Consider the following 15,203-nt stretch of genomic DNA (forward strand, 5'->3'; position numbering starts at 1 on the left):
CATTTATGATTTTATATAAGAGTATATTGCATTTTTTTTGTTTTTCTTTCCTTAGAAAAAGTCCTTCTTTTATGTTCTTCGTGCCAGAACATTCTTATATCCCAATGCTTTTGTTTTCCTGCTCTTATTGCTGCATTCCTTATTCTCATATTTAATTTTTCCAATTATCTCCTCCTTTTTTTTTCCCCATATATTGAATTGTACAGCCAAAAAGGAAAATGTTTTGGATCCAGTACCTTCCCTTAATCCCAAGAGTATGATTAGAATGACATGTGCAATTACATAATTTTATCCTGAATGCTTTTTAATGTTTATTTTAACTTTTTCCCCTATTAAATACTTAATCATTTCTAGAAACAGAAAGATAAGTCTGCTGAGGACTAGCTAGACCTTCCTGGACTATTGTGGAATATATAAAATATCAGAATATATTATTTTAAATATCCTACTGATCTATAAAGAAACAAAGTGACATGCAGCAGAGAGTGCCATAAAAACTGCAATAAATATAAATGGAATGATAGATGTCGAGTCACAGTTTTATTGTCATGTTTATAATGTCTGCTGCTTGAAGCAACAACATTTATTGCAGTGTGCCATTCACAGTTGACCAAGTACTGAAATGGTGTAGTCAGAAATCATAATACTGGAAAAAATTATTATCCAGTAAGGTGCCTAGATGTTTATAAAAATGTTTCAGTGAAAATATCTTCATCGGGTAGGAGAAGAGGCCTTATAATATTGCAAACAAGTTTATTAATATTTATATTGATCAATTTTTTTACAGAGGATTAATAAGAGTAATTACCTTGCCTATGGCCCAAGATTCTATTCTCTGTGATGCAAAATTTCTATTAAATTCTAAGAGTATTATTCATCCCTGAATTCCAGGTATTTGTTTTAACATTTCAGTGTTTAAACTTGTGACAAAAGTGTTTTGTCACTTCAGTGACAAAAATTGTAAAATAACAGTTGTGAAGGAAAACTACATTTTGGTTTGAGGAACACTCTGAGATGCTACTTCCATCTTAAAACTTTGGACAAATAATTAATAACCAGGGTGAAAAATGAACAGTTCTTTGATTTGACATTCACTTTCCCTCATTTAGTCGCCATATGTATTTTCTTTATAGCTGATACCTGTAAACGTGTTATCTGTTTTTGATTTATCTTTGAATTTTTTTTTCTCTCTTCTTCATCCTGTTGCATTTAAAAAAAAAAATCATATTTAGTTACAAACCGAATGCCCCAGTTTTCTTGTTATTGCTTAGTCTTCTGGAATTTACTTCCATTAAACTTTTGCTAAGATTATCCTTTGCATTTTTAAAGATATTTGGTGCAATACATTTTGACCACACATTTTTTATTGAAACTGATGTATACTTACTCTTGCATACACAACCTAATTTTGTGGAGAGCTAGTGATCATTCAAGGGTAATTACTGTTACACTTAGTCTGCTTGTTACAATTTTTTCTGAGACAAACACACTACAAACTACCTTTATTATTCCAGTTTTTCATGTAAATTACCACAGATAGCAATCATGCATTCATGGATTTTCATACTGTGTTTCAGATAGTCTAATTCTGAAAATTAACAAAAGGTCCTTATGCGATTTTGGACATTGTTGTCACAATTATGCCTCTGATATCTGTCATTTTGTGGCATGTTTTACACATTCCAGTCAAACACCACTGAATGAGCTGGAGGAGAAGAGGCCAGAATAGAAATATTTCCATTTTCTATTAAAAAAATTTAATCCTTATTTCTTTGTCATTTTGCCCAAAATCAGGATTAAAAAAAAGTCTTGACTGCACAAATGAAGGCAAACTGTTGGAAGAGCTGAGAAGCAAGTGTCAAGTCTTTGTGATCCAAGGACAAAACTTCTCTAAATCCCATTCTAAGTGACCTAAATTCTAGGAATACATTGAAAAGCTGGCTTTCTTCCAACAGATTTATGATGATTGTTCTAATGCTGAGACCTTTAGAAGTCTAACACACTGTATTCACTTTTACTGCCAAATGTATGAAACGATTAGAACTTCAGTTTCTTCCCTTCCATCTCATCTTGTTACTTCAAAGCATTCAGTTCTTCTCTTTAATTCTAAGACCCAAATTAACACAATTAACACTTTAAAATAAAAAAGTGGATATGGGGAGTCTATGTGAGGTATTGATTGCTAGAAGAAAAAAAAAATGGTAGGAAAAGAAAAGTGCAAAAAAAAAAATCAACCTTTTTTTCAGAGAGTATTTTTGAGAGCACTGACTGATCTGGCAAGTTGAAATATTTGTAGGTATATTACATGTCGCAGACATCTTTTCATTGAAATCCTTTCTTAGGATTTTTCCACTGGACCTGAGAAGTTTCAGCAACAAATGTAAGCAATGGTTATCTGCTGCTGGGGAATGCAACAGGTCCACCTGTGATTGGCCCATCTTGGATGTTGCAATTAATGGCCAAACAAGGACTGAGCTCTCTCGGACAGAGTTGGAGAGAGCTCCTTTGTTATCATTCTTTTCTATTCTATTCTTAGCCTGTCTAGCCTTCTGAGAACCTTTTCTTTCTATTTCTTTTTAATATATTCATAATGTTATATATATATCAAAAAAGATAAATCAAGCCTTCTGATCATGGAGTCAACATTTTCATCTCTCTCATCCTGAAAACCACTGTGACCACGGTCACAATTATAAATTACTAAAATACTATTTTTCAGATATTATATAATTTTGCCCTTTTTCTTATACAATTTATACACTATTCATATAATATATATGTATTCATTTTTACAGAAGACAGAAGTATGCCATTTTCTTGTGCATCAAGCCTCAAATTTAGTAGTCTTAAAAAAAATTGAGCATTTATGTCATGGTATGGGAAATAATACCATGAAATAATTAGCATTGACTCCACAGCAACAATAACAATTGCAACAAATGAAAATAAAAATTGTTTATTATTCTTTAATCTTCTCACAGCCTTCCCCAGGACAATGCCTGGGAAAGCTGTGCCTGCTGCTCTCTATAGAGTTAGCTGACACAACACATTTATCAGGCTTTATCTGCATCTTGAAGTTCAGCTGACAGGAAATTTTATTTATGGACATATGAAAGAAAAGCATTTTCTGGAGAAGTGTCTATGCATCAGCATGAACACTAAGCATGAGCATTAAGAAAGTCTTGTGACATAGAATTAAAGTCATAAAGCCCAGCTCCAGATGATGTTTTTCCTCTTTTTCTCTGTCATTGAAGCGCTGTCTCACATAATTTAATTTTCTGAACATTAACACTAAGATAGATCAGGGGTGTTCAAATTTCTGCATAAAATCTGTTCTGCATCAAATTTTGAGTGAATGGAAATTGTCTGCAGTTTTGTACTTTGTACGCATTCTTATAGATGTTTTAAAACACATTATTCCTTCTTATTTTGCTCTATGCTGGACAAGATTTCATCACTGTGCCAAGAACGTGACAGGAATTAGGAAGCATAGGGAGAATGGAGCATTGCCAGCCAAAGGCTCCATTTTGGATTTAAAAAAATTTAAATTATATTATTTATGCTGTCCTATAACACAAATGGTTATAAGACAGCAGACAACTGCTGCTGATAATTTCTATTTTTTAACAATAGATGATGATAGATTTTTTCTGTTTTTTTACACCAATTTTTATTTGTCGCAGACATTTTTCCATAGAAATCCTTTCTTTGGGATTTGTTCATCTTCTGGGAAGCTGAGGCCCCAGAAGCAGGATGTAAACAATTGTTATCGGCTGCTGTGGAATGCAACAGGTGCAGCGGTGATTGGGCTTCTGTGAGTGTTTGGATTTGCTGACCACTCACAGAAAGAGTTTGTCCTTGCTTTCTGCTGGACACAGAACTTTGTTATTCAATCTTTTCTATTCTATTCTTAGCTTAGCAGCATCTGCAACTTCTCTCTTTATTCTTTTTAGTATAGTTATAATGTATTATATATCATATATCAATAAATCCAGCCTTCTGATCATGAACTAAGATTCTCGTCCACTTCTCTCACCTGAAGACCTCATCAGGTCGCTGTAATATTTATTTTTACGGATTACTTCCCCATTCTTACAATTAGAACAGCTAGTGACAGACAGCAATTCCTGTTTTCTGAGGATATTTTCAGCTTTTGCCAGACTACTTTTTGCCTCTTTAGATGATTAGCTACCATTAAACATGGATGCTTTCACACTTACTGATATTATCTCAAGATGCCTCCAGTTTCTATGTCCCCAGCTGTGCTTTGAATACAGTGGCTGTTCAGTGTACCAACTGTGTCAGATGTCTACATAAAGCCATTTCATTTATTTCCCTAAGAATCCTTTCCCAGCTCCTGAGTCCATAACTTAGCTTGGATATTTCTCATCTCTGTGCAACGTACAAGAGACAACCTTGATGCTTTTGTGTCCTGTATTCAGTGAGAAGGAAAATTTAGTATTTTTCCAGAAAACCCTTACTCAAGTTACATTCCTGTTTAGTATTGACACCTTAGAAAATACCAAGGAAGAATAATATTTTCTGATTTAAATAACATAATGAAGCACCTGACTATACACCTAAAATCTGCTTTGTAGTAACAGATTGTAAAGTATTGCAAAAGATGGAAATTAAAATTTAGACCATAAAATATGGAGACATAGGTGATGAAATGTGATTATAATCCAGGCAGTAATCTCTGCATGCTAGAATAATATCCATACAAAATAGTAATGAGGTCTATATATATAAAAGCTATTAAAAATCCCCTTACATTTCTTTTGATAACTAAAGGGAAGGAGGTTTGGTATTTCTTTAATTTATTGCAATAAATAACTTTAAGTATATGCCAGACTGGAATGAAAAAGGTATTAAAATTCTCCTGTGGGCAGCATTGTTCAATAATCATCTGCTAAAAAATATCTTTTTCTGTCTTAGTCTCTGTCAAAGTTAAGATATTTGGCTAGATAAACTACTGGTCTGATCCATTATTGCAATTCCTATGTTCCGATGGCTTTTTATTTCCTCTGTAACAATTACTTTGAACTGGATAATACAATTTAATGCCCACTTCCCCTGTTATTTGGAATGAATAATACTCAGTATAATAGGAAAGCCTTACAAAGAGCTTTTACTTCTGAGTAGTGAAATGATGCACTGACATTTTCAATAGTGAATAGATTTCACAACCGACACATTAACAGCCTTTAAATGGAGAAAGGTCTGGTTGTACATCTTCAAAAAGCTTCTGAACTTGAGATAAGTCTTTCCAGTAGGAAGACTTATTTCTTTTTAGGATTATACATTGTTAAAATTTACAAATCAGGTCCAGATTTTCTTGTGTTTGCCTTTTTTTTTTTTTTGTAACTGTGTTAAAGTTGATACTCTAGAGATAGAATTAAGTAGATATTTTAAAAGTACTGTGCAGCTGAGGCTACCATTAAAAGTTCCATACCCTAACTGTCTCACAAGGCAGAGGCTTTTCTGAGTTTTGCAAGCGTATTAGTGCATAACGTGCAAGATCTTATGGATAACATTTTGGTCATAGTCCTACCTGTTTCTGAATAGCATTAATTATTCCTGCTTCAGAAAATGGTGACATTATAGTGTTTCTGAATCATGACATCCCATGTTATGAGGATGTTATGCCTAAAAATTAAAACCCCCACCTTTAAATAATTTTCTCCTTCAGACCTCCTGTGGAGTTGTGTTGCACTAATAATTTAAGGGACTAAGAGTAGGTAATATAAATAAAATTTTAAAAGCTGTTATTCTCTCTCCAAATTCACCTTTACTGATAAGCTGAATAGAGTTGGTGTTGATGAATCATTTAAGACAGCATTTCTACAGACCTAAGAATGGTGGAAACACTGAGATAAGACATTGTAGGTGGCTTTCTCTTAAATCTCATGCTGTTATCAGTGAAAAAAAAATTACTTCTTGACCTCAGCATGCAAGTTTTATGCCTAGGCTTCAAATGCTTCTTTTAGATACTGTATATTTCAATTCTTCACCAATAATGTGTCTGAGTTCTTAGTAATATGTGTGGTAAGAAAAAAAAAATCTGAAACATTCAATTGCCACATGAAGCTGTATCACTATCTATACTAAATATTACAATTTTTATTTCAGATAGGTGATCAAGTTATATCCAAAGATTAGTTTCCATCTTTCTGTGATATGAGACACGTTTAAATTCAGAAATGTAGAATGCATAGCTAATATTAATCCCCTAAACCATTTAGTATCTCTAAATTGAATTAAGTCTTTTCAGAAGCAGGGTAATTAAATCAAAACCCTTATGTCATGCCATTGTAGCATAACTTACTTTCTAATAGAATGTCTTTGATAAGACATTTGGGAGTTCTATTTTTGAAAAGTCAGTAATCATAAATCATAGATACTATTATCCATGCATGTAAAGTATGATGTGCAAACTTTATAAAAGCAACTGTGGTAGAACAAACAAATCTGCAGTCCAGCTGCAGTACAACCAGCAAGTCATATTGGTATCAGGAAGAATAGGAAAATACACAATATTAAATATCCAGACTGAATATCAACAAATAGGACTGAATCTCTAATCTTAATTAACTTCTTTTTAAAAAAAGATAGCTTTGTAAAAAGGACCAAAATTGGTATACTTGTAAATGGACAATTAATGAGTAAGGGTAAGGATGTTACACATGCTTACAGAGATTTAAAATTCTTCCTGGCAGTAAAATTGTTAAACTAAACCAAAATTTGGTAATATCATTCCATTTGTTCCTTCACTAATAATTAATTTGAATTATTTAACTCTAGGTATTAGGGACAACTTATCTTTGATGTCAAATAGATCTGCCTGAAATGTTAGCATTATTTGAGTCATTATTTGTGTCCAAAAGGCCTTCTATTTGAGGTACCAAATATCAAAACGGATCTGTGGGGTGTTTTTTTTTTAATTTGCTTTACATTATTTCAAAGAAGAAATCATATTTTATTTAAAATAGTTGAATGCATGAAACTGAAAAGATTTCATAATTAAATTACATTTCTACAGAAATCTTTAATAGTGGCATCAATGTGAAAAGCAATTTGGTTTATAACAAATTCCAAACTTTCCCTTCATGCATGACCAGCTCTCTTCAATGAAGTTACTATTTTGATTTTAATTTAAAAAATTATCATACACATTTCTGATATTTTGGTTCTAAAAATATAGTCTTATTATTGCTAATGTTGGTAAAAGAGGCAAAAATAGGGTTGGATTTTTTTTCTAATGTTAAACAAAATAAGAAAAATACTTTTTATATCTCTTGAAATCACCATCTAAGTGATGCCTATTATTTGCTAGCTTTTCCTCCCCACCCAAAGATAATGAAGTATTTTCCATTGAAAAAATATAAAAACATGGTTCGATACTCTTATATTAATACAACCATCAAACAGCAAGTCTTACCTGGTGGATGTCATTTTTGATGCCATTTTTGGTAGATAAAATAATAGATTGTGTCAATGTCTGAATCTTAAGTTAAATGCCTACTTCTTGTCCGAATCCTCCCAGACACGCAGTGCAAACAGAACGATAAAGGAAAATAAAACCTGATCCCTAGGACAAAATAAGTTAATTCAAAAATCAGCTGCAAAGTTAAAAAAAATCCATCTTATCCCTTCTTCCTGATTGACTGCTTCCCTATGTGTTAGAAATGCTTTAGTGAAAGTTATTTATTGCTATGTGCATTTAAATATTTCATTTTGATTTTGGATCTCATATTCATTTGTTTAAATGTATTTTCAATTGTAGCTGTAAGTTTTCTATAGTCCTGGTTTCTAAATGTTTGAATATTCCAGAGTCTTCTGCAGTACTTTTTCTTCTTTCTTTGATTTGTAGGATTTATATTTCAAAAAGAGCAGATGGATTTTAAGCAAAATAACATATTTCTAAGTTGAGGCACAAAGTGTCTGCAATGAAATATTCAGTTTCACTGAAATAATCCTAGATTTTGCAAACTCATGCAAACAAGCAAACATGAAAACATGAGTCTGTCTCAAAACAGAATGGAGTACGGTAAAATGGTTGAAGTATGTAAAAAATACTTTGGCTAATATTTTCTCATAGAAACATGTTGTGTTAAACAACATTTAGGTTCTTAGACACAAGAGGTGCTTGCTCCTGAATTTTTTAACATCTCTTTGTTATCTGTATCTTTGACTAAACAATTGTAGAGACATAATAAAATGTGCTAACATTCTAAGGACAAAAAGGATTTATCAAAAAGATTCTGAGAGGAAGAGGTATTAAAGAAATATGTTTTGTAAGAAAATCCTTACCTGTTTTAGAAAAAAAATGGACAATATAATCAGAATGTGGTATGAGTTCTTTTTTAAATATTATTTTACAGGTGAAAAAAGGTCCAAGAATATTTTATCAGTGCAATGCAATGATAGCTTTGTGTAAGCTGTGCAGATGGCACTGAAGAAGAACAGGCAGAAGAAGAATTTCAAATGTACTTAAAAATTTCCCAATCCCAAACCATTAATTCTGCTTTAAATTTAGGTCTTTTATTTGTCATAGTCCTGATCAATGGCAAGACTAAAGTGTCAATAAGTGAGGAGTTGTGTCTTGATGTCATTGTAGCCCTGATAAATACTCCTAAGCAGACATAGATGGAATTTTCAAAAAAATAGTACATTTCCCATGGCTGGACCTTATAATATACATAGAATTCAAATTCCACAATGTTGTGAACCTTTCCCTGTAAATACCTGTGTATATTTCTAACATAATGATACACTGATACCCTAAATACCTGAGAAGTGTACCTGATACCATGAGAAGTGAATTGTTGGCTTCAGCACAGACCTTTTCATGTTGTATACATTGCTGGCCTTTCTAACAATATACCAATAAAAAAAGTGTTTATTAGTCCTGAGCTGAATCCAACATTCTTACTGAACAGAAGGAAAAATAACAATGGACTATTTTTTTTCCCCTGGAGATTAGGATACATTTTGCAGGAATGTTGAAATGTATCAGAAGACACAGAGAAAAGAATTTCTTCTCTCTACAATAAGCAAATATGGGTATATGTGACACTTTTAAAATAAAATTCATGTGTGTTTGACCTCCCCTGGCTTACATTCCTTGAATCAAGTTTTAAGAAGCAGTTTTAATACACATTTCTGTGTAAGAAAAGAGAAAGTGTGAAACAAACTAAAGAGAGAAAATTGGTACCGACAAAAAAATCATGGCACTAATAAAATTAATATCCAGATATAACAAATCTTAAGTGCAACTTCATCTGGACTTGATGTGACTTGCAACATTGCCTTCATTAACATAAAAAGAGCAAACAGCTAATTAACATTTCATTAGTCCCAGAGCAGCACCACTGAACACCTGCTAGTGTTCTGGTCCTCTGAAAACAAAGAAAATTGGGTTTCCTTCATGAGGATATCCTGAAAAGGTTCCCTACCTGTGGCTGTAGAAACATTTTTTAATATCATGCACATTTTTATTTTCAGTCACCAAAAATTACCAAAAATCTGAAAAGAAAAGAACATTGCTGACTATTTTCATCTTAGGCCATCTTTTTGTCATTCTTCTAGCAATCCTACTATTATAGACCATAATTGACCTATTTGCCTCACAATATAGGTAAGAAACATAATGGTAATGATAACAAAAATACTGACTTCTAACAGCAATGTTCCTTCACTTTTAAAAGTTTTTTAAGACAAAATAAAAAAAAAAAAAAAAAAAAACAAAACAAAAAAAAAACCAAGAGATATTATGATGATCTGTGTAATACAGACTGTTTAATTTCTCAGTCAATAACTTCTAGAGCAAGGCCAAGTGACTTGAAATGCCAAAGCCTTTCATATAGAGGTCAGACTAGAAGACTGAGAATTCCATTCCAGTTTGAAATCTATTAGTTTACAAATCTGTGGTTGAACTCATGAAGATCTTTGAGAAAGGTAAAACAAAACTACTGAAAGTAATGTTGAGAAAGTTTACCATAAGCTTCTCCATGAAGAGTTGGTTTCAGGTATGACATCTGAACTTTATTCACTCAAGAAAGACTGCTTCAAACACTGGGGCATGTTCATCTGAGCTCTAAAAACTTAAGAATCTGAAGAAAGCAGACTCATTTATTAAACCTCTGAATGCAAACATAGCAGGGATGCTTTCTATTCTTTCCATTATTTTAACAGACAGTTTTTTTGTTTATAAATTTCTAAATCAGTCAATTACTAGAGACAATATATTTGCCTTTTACTCACTAGCTTTTAATCAACACCTTTGCAGATACAAATCCCTTTTCTTTGATTTAATAAAGCAATTTTTTTTTTGTTATCTTATTGCAGGACTAAGTTTCATGCCTTCTTGGTGTTTCTTGTGGGCTTCTCCTCCAAGCACTGACTCTTTCTTCTTCACAAAGCAGCCACTGCCTCCAGTTCCCTTCCCAGCCACCCACCCCACTCTTTTATAGCATCTTCTTCTCATTGGGTACAGCTGTGGCCTGTTAAAGTCAGGCCTGTTCCTGATCTTTGATAATTGGCCCAGGTGCAACTCCTTAGGGATAAAATTACTTTCTACACTATCTTTATTTTCTTATATTCTCTCCCCCTATAATTTTTGTTGCAGAGATTACCCTTAACAGTAATTAGACTACCAAGAGAGAAGAAAAAAATGTATATATAATGTATATATATAAAATGTATGTATATAAATGTATATATACAAATGTATATATATAAATGTATATATATAAATGTATATATATAAAATATATATTTAGCATTAAGGGAAGAGCATAGTACCTTTGCAAAACCATCTTGATTTAAAGAACAAAGTTCTTTTCCCGCTAAGAAAATCTATATCACTTCAAGTATGTGTACGTGCTATGTAACATATTGAGAGATCATAAAGTTAACTTTTGGGATAGTCTTGTTACTGTGAAAATCTCAGGGTTTTGTCAAGCTTGTGTATCTGATTAATGTTGCCTGCTTGAGGTTATAGGCAGCCTGAAGTCACAAATTTTATTAACCTTTGAGTAAACACAATTGATGGGCTATGGTAAACAATGAAAACAAAGACAAAAATGTTAGTTGGCCATGCAGCTCAGTGGGGGTTTTTGCTAAGGTGTTTTTTTTTTTTCCTGTCTTTTAAACCACAAACCCTTTAGGCTACATTTAAAGAAAAAATTGCTTTTTGGAGACATTCTCTCTCACACACAGATCATTGTGTCATCTAACTTTATAATATAGCATTCAATAACAATTCCATACTCAAGTAAAATTATAGTTAGAGCACCTTTGGAAGTCAAATGGTCTAATCAGACAAAGTTATTCTTGCAAGGAAAAAGGTCGCTGATTTCAAGAGGATGTAAAATCGCCCTTGCAGATATACAGAGAACTATTTTCCTCCTGTAAAATTTCATTCAAAAGTTGAAAATAAATAGATACGTGTATCTTCTTCTGACTCAGGAAAATTAACCAAAAAATATCTTATTTAATATATATTTAAAAAAAACAGGTGGAAAATGAAAACAATAAGATAATACAGATTTTATCATTAGATTTGGAAGAGCTCCAGGGCTGAAATGAAAATTCAGAAAGATTAAATATCTGGATCTTAAGTAAAGGATCCCTGGTGTAATTCAGAGACACATATTTACAAAACCACATTCACCAGAGTTGCTCAGCTATGCAAGCAAATAAGATGAGCTTTGTGGATTTACAGCTTTCTAATATCCTTATCAAAACTTCTTAATCAAAAGCCCTTAAGTAATTTATCTCTACCTTCCCTGCTGAGTGCTCTAGACACATGCTAGAAAAGTGGATTAATGAAAGACACTGATTGTTTTTGATTTCTGACATACATTTACTTAAAGTTCTCTTCTAAAAAAATGCTTTTCAATGTCTATTAGGGGTAATTTATGACCTACAGTTTGCTCTGGTTTAGAACAAAATAAACAAACAAAAAGAATCTTTATCTAGGACACTTCAAACCCAAAGCCCCAGTGCTATAAATAAAGGTTTAACCATTGATTCATAAACTTGTCTAACCAAAAACTTAAACTAAGCCAAACCACTGAATAAATCTCAATCTCTCATAACTTGCAATTCTTTTTGTACGTAAGACTGTGGCCTACTGAGAAAATCTCCATTAAAAATTGGACGTAAAGATAACTAAAATATTTCAAACTTTTAATTTTAACTATTTAAAACTCCTCCCTCCCCCCCGCCAAAAAAAACAAACCCCAAACCACCACCAAAACAACTGAAATACGTCTCGTTATATTTAAAGAACAGAGGAACAGAGTTCAGCTGCAACTTTATCAGGACTCAGTTTGTCAGGTATTTAGTAACAGGTTTACTTCTTTTTTGTGTCCCTATAAACTTAGAAATAATTATCAATGTGAGAATTTCATATAAGTTTTTTCCCAAAGTTTTTAAGAGCTATTTTGCAACAAGTAATGCCTATGTGCTTGAAGTGTTGTATGTTCTTTGAGGCCTAATACTCTGCAACAAGCAGTCCTTAATTCATAATGGAAGTATTTTTCTTAATATGTAAAGACAAAAGTTCATAAAAGTATTATTTTTAAAATTGTTTATCAGATGCAGCATTAATAAAATAATGAAATAACCAAAGTGTAATAAAATCTTTGATAGTGAAACTACAGTATTTCTTGTTCTTTCTTCTTCATTTTTTCCCCTCTTTCCTTTCCCGTTTTTATTCCATCCCTCACTCCTTCCTTTTGCCCTCATTTACTCTCTCTTTTCTTTCTTCCTCTTTTCCCTCTTCCAGTTAAAGCAAAATCACAATTCACAGTGCAGCATAGTGCTTGTATATGTAACAATTACTTTTAAACTAACAATAATCATCAAAGGGTAATGCATACCTACGTTTATATTTCTTGTCAGCATCTTCTAAATTAGAGGAGCTATTATGAAGTTCACCAGATGTTGTAGTGTGTTGCTATTTACATATACCTTTTTTCAAAATAAATTTTAATCTGATACAGAATCACTTTCTTGCAGAATTTAACATAGAAGGCTTAAATGGAAATGTTTTTGTTTTCTCAATTTAAAGGAAATTCTAAAGTAAGAATTCATCTGGATTAAATAAAGTGTATGCAACCAGACGTGAAAATTTAATGAATTTAGCAATGTTCAGCATCATACTCCTTCACAGCTGAACAGAACCTAAATTGCAATCATCAGCAGTTTGAGTCATCTGAAGGGATCAAAACACAAAAGTCTTAAAGTCTGTTAGGTAAGTTGAAAAAAATAGCCTGACTGTATTTTGAGACCAAATAAAGTGACTGAGAAGTCTGGTTATCAGCCAGGGACAGGTTTTCTATTGAGTTGTTCTGGACATACACATGGAAAATTTATACTACAAAGGATATTTTAAGGTCATGCATAAATGTCTTAAAAATCACAAAATTAATTTCCAGTATGTGTATATTCACTAAATGCAAATTTATGCAATTACTTTTATTACTTCCCAGAAGAACCCAGTTCAGTGGTTCTTTGAATAAGGTATTTCCACACTTTGTTCTGCAATAAAAGCCTTGAAAAATTCACTGGGATAAGGCTCAGAGTTAATAATTTCTGACATCTAGGAAATCTCTCCTGAGGTGATATATTCATTATAACTTTCCAAAGAATCCCTTTTACTAATTTGTGTACATTTTCAGAAGGACAGGAAAGGTGATTTTATTGAAAGAACACTGCACAAAAGTTAGAAACAGCCCAAAAGTAGAGTTTTATATAGAGACAATGTCCAAAAATTTTTTTCTGTATTCAGAAGATTCTGTATTTTTTCCCTCTGTTCTAGAAAATAGCCATTTTTATTGGTATTTGCAAGAAATTGTTAAAATTGATGATAGATTATTTTTTTCTCAAATGCCAAATATTTCCAAACTTATGATTAATAGAAATGCGCTTTATAGTGATAAATTGTGGTTGGAACAAGCTTGGAGTTAGGCTGACACATGTCTTTTACTAGAACTCATTCAGAATAATCACACAAAAATTACTAAGACAATATTACAAATACTGCAGGAACAATCAAGAAGTGAATTTAATATTCTTTTACTTTTGGAATCAAAGTGTTTGACTTTCATAAACTACTCAGGGCCCCAGAATCACAGAATATACTGAGTTGTCAGAGACTCACAAGGGTCATCGAGTCCAGCTCCCAGGCCTGCACAGCACCATCCCCAAGAGTCACACCCTGTGCCTGAGAGCATTGGCCAAACATTTGAACTCAGGGGCATTTGCTGCTGTGACCCCTTCCCTGTATCAGCCCAGTGCCCAAGCACTCTCTGAGTGAAGAATGCTTCTCTAACATCCAACCTAAACCTCCCCTGACACAACTTCAGGCCCTTCCTTCAGGTCCTGTCACTCCTCACCACAGAGAAGAAATCAGTGCCAGCTGCTCCTCTTCCCCTCACAAGGAATTTGTGGACCTCAATGAGGTCTCCCCTCAGTCTCCTCCTCTCCAGACTGAAAAGGTGAAGTGACCTCACTTGCTTCTCATATGGCTTCCCTCATGGCCCTTCATCTTCATGCCCCTCCTTTGGACACTCCATAATATCTTAATAACTTTCTTATACTGTCCAATGAACTCAAACAAAAATACAGAAAATTCCACTTGAGCATAAGAATTTTTTAAATTTTTTTTTTTTTACTGTGAGAGTGTTTGAAACAGGCTGTCCTGTGAGGTTTCTGCTCTTGGGAGTACTAAAAACACAACTGGCAACAGCCCTGGACAGCCTACTTTAGCTGGCTCTGCTTCAAAAGGGTAGCTGGAAAACACAGTCTTCAGAGATCCTTTCCATTCTCATTCTCAGGAATTCTTTAATTCTCTGAAAGGTTTACAGGGCTATTTTAGTTCTCTAGTTTTAATGCTGAAAGAACTTCACCCATGAAAATAATTATCTTGATGATTTGTGATAAAAGTAGGTAGCCCAAATGATTTCTTTACTGAGTTACTACTTTTCTCAGTGTACTTTTGCTTTGTCTCAGTTGACATTATAACTATCAAGTGTTAATCAAATGTTGTTCTATGAATGTCTCTAATATTTAAAAATATTTTACTGGGGTTTTATAAGTACTTTTTTACATGACACTATTTCAGACAGATTTCACTAAGGATGTGCAGTTCATTCAACTTGTTAGCTATTCTGACTAACCAATTTTGCCCT

The 15,203-nt window shown here is 32.9% G+C and overlaps 1 long non-coding RNA gene across 1 annotated transcript; it reads right to left on the reverse strand.

The window, feature by feature from the left end:
* Positions 1-551: 551 nt before the first annotated feature.
* Positions 552-10,437, reverse strand: LOC132071682 (uncharacterized). The gene is made up of 5 exons (XR_009418172.1): positions 10,267-10,437; positions 10,001-10,115; positions 7,442-7,591; positions 4,221-4,432; positions 552-1,200 (listed from the first exon to the last, which is right to left on the reverse strand). It is a non-coding gene; the product is annotated as an uncharacterized LOC132071682 (long non-coding RNA).
* Positions 10,438-15,203: the final 4,766 nt, after the last annotated feature.

Source organism: Ammospiza nelsoni, chromosome 3, assembly GCF_027579445.1.
Source record: "Ammospiza nelsoni isolate bAmmNel1 chromosome 3, bAmmNel1.pri, whole genome shotgun sequence".
NCBI lineage: Eukaryota > Metazoa > Chordata > Aves > Passeriformes > Passerellidae > Ammospiza > Ammospiza nelsoni.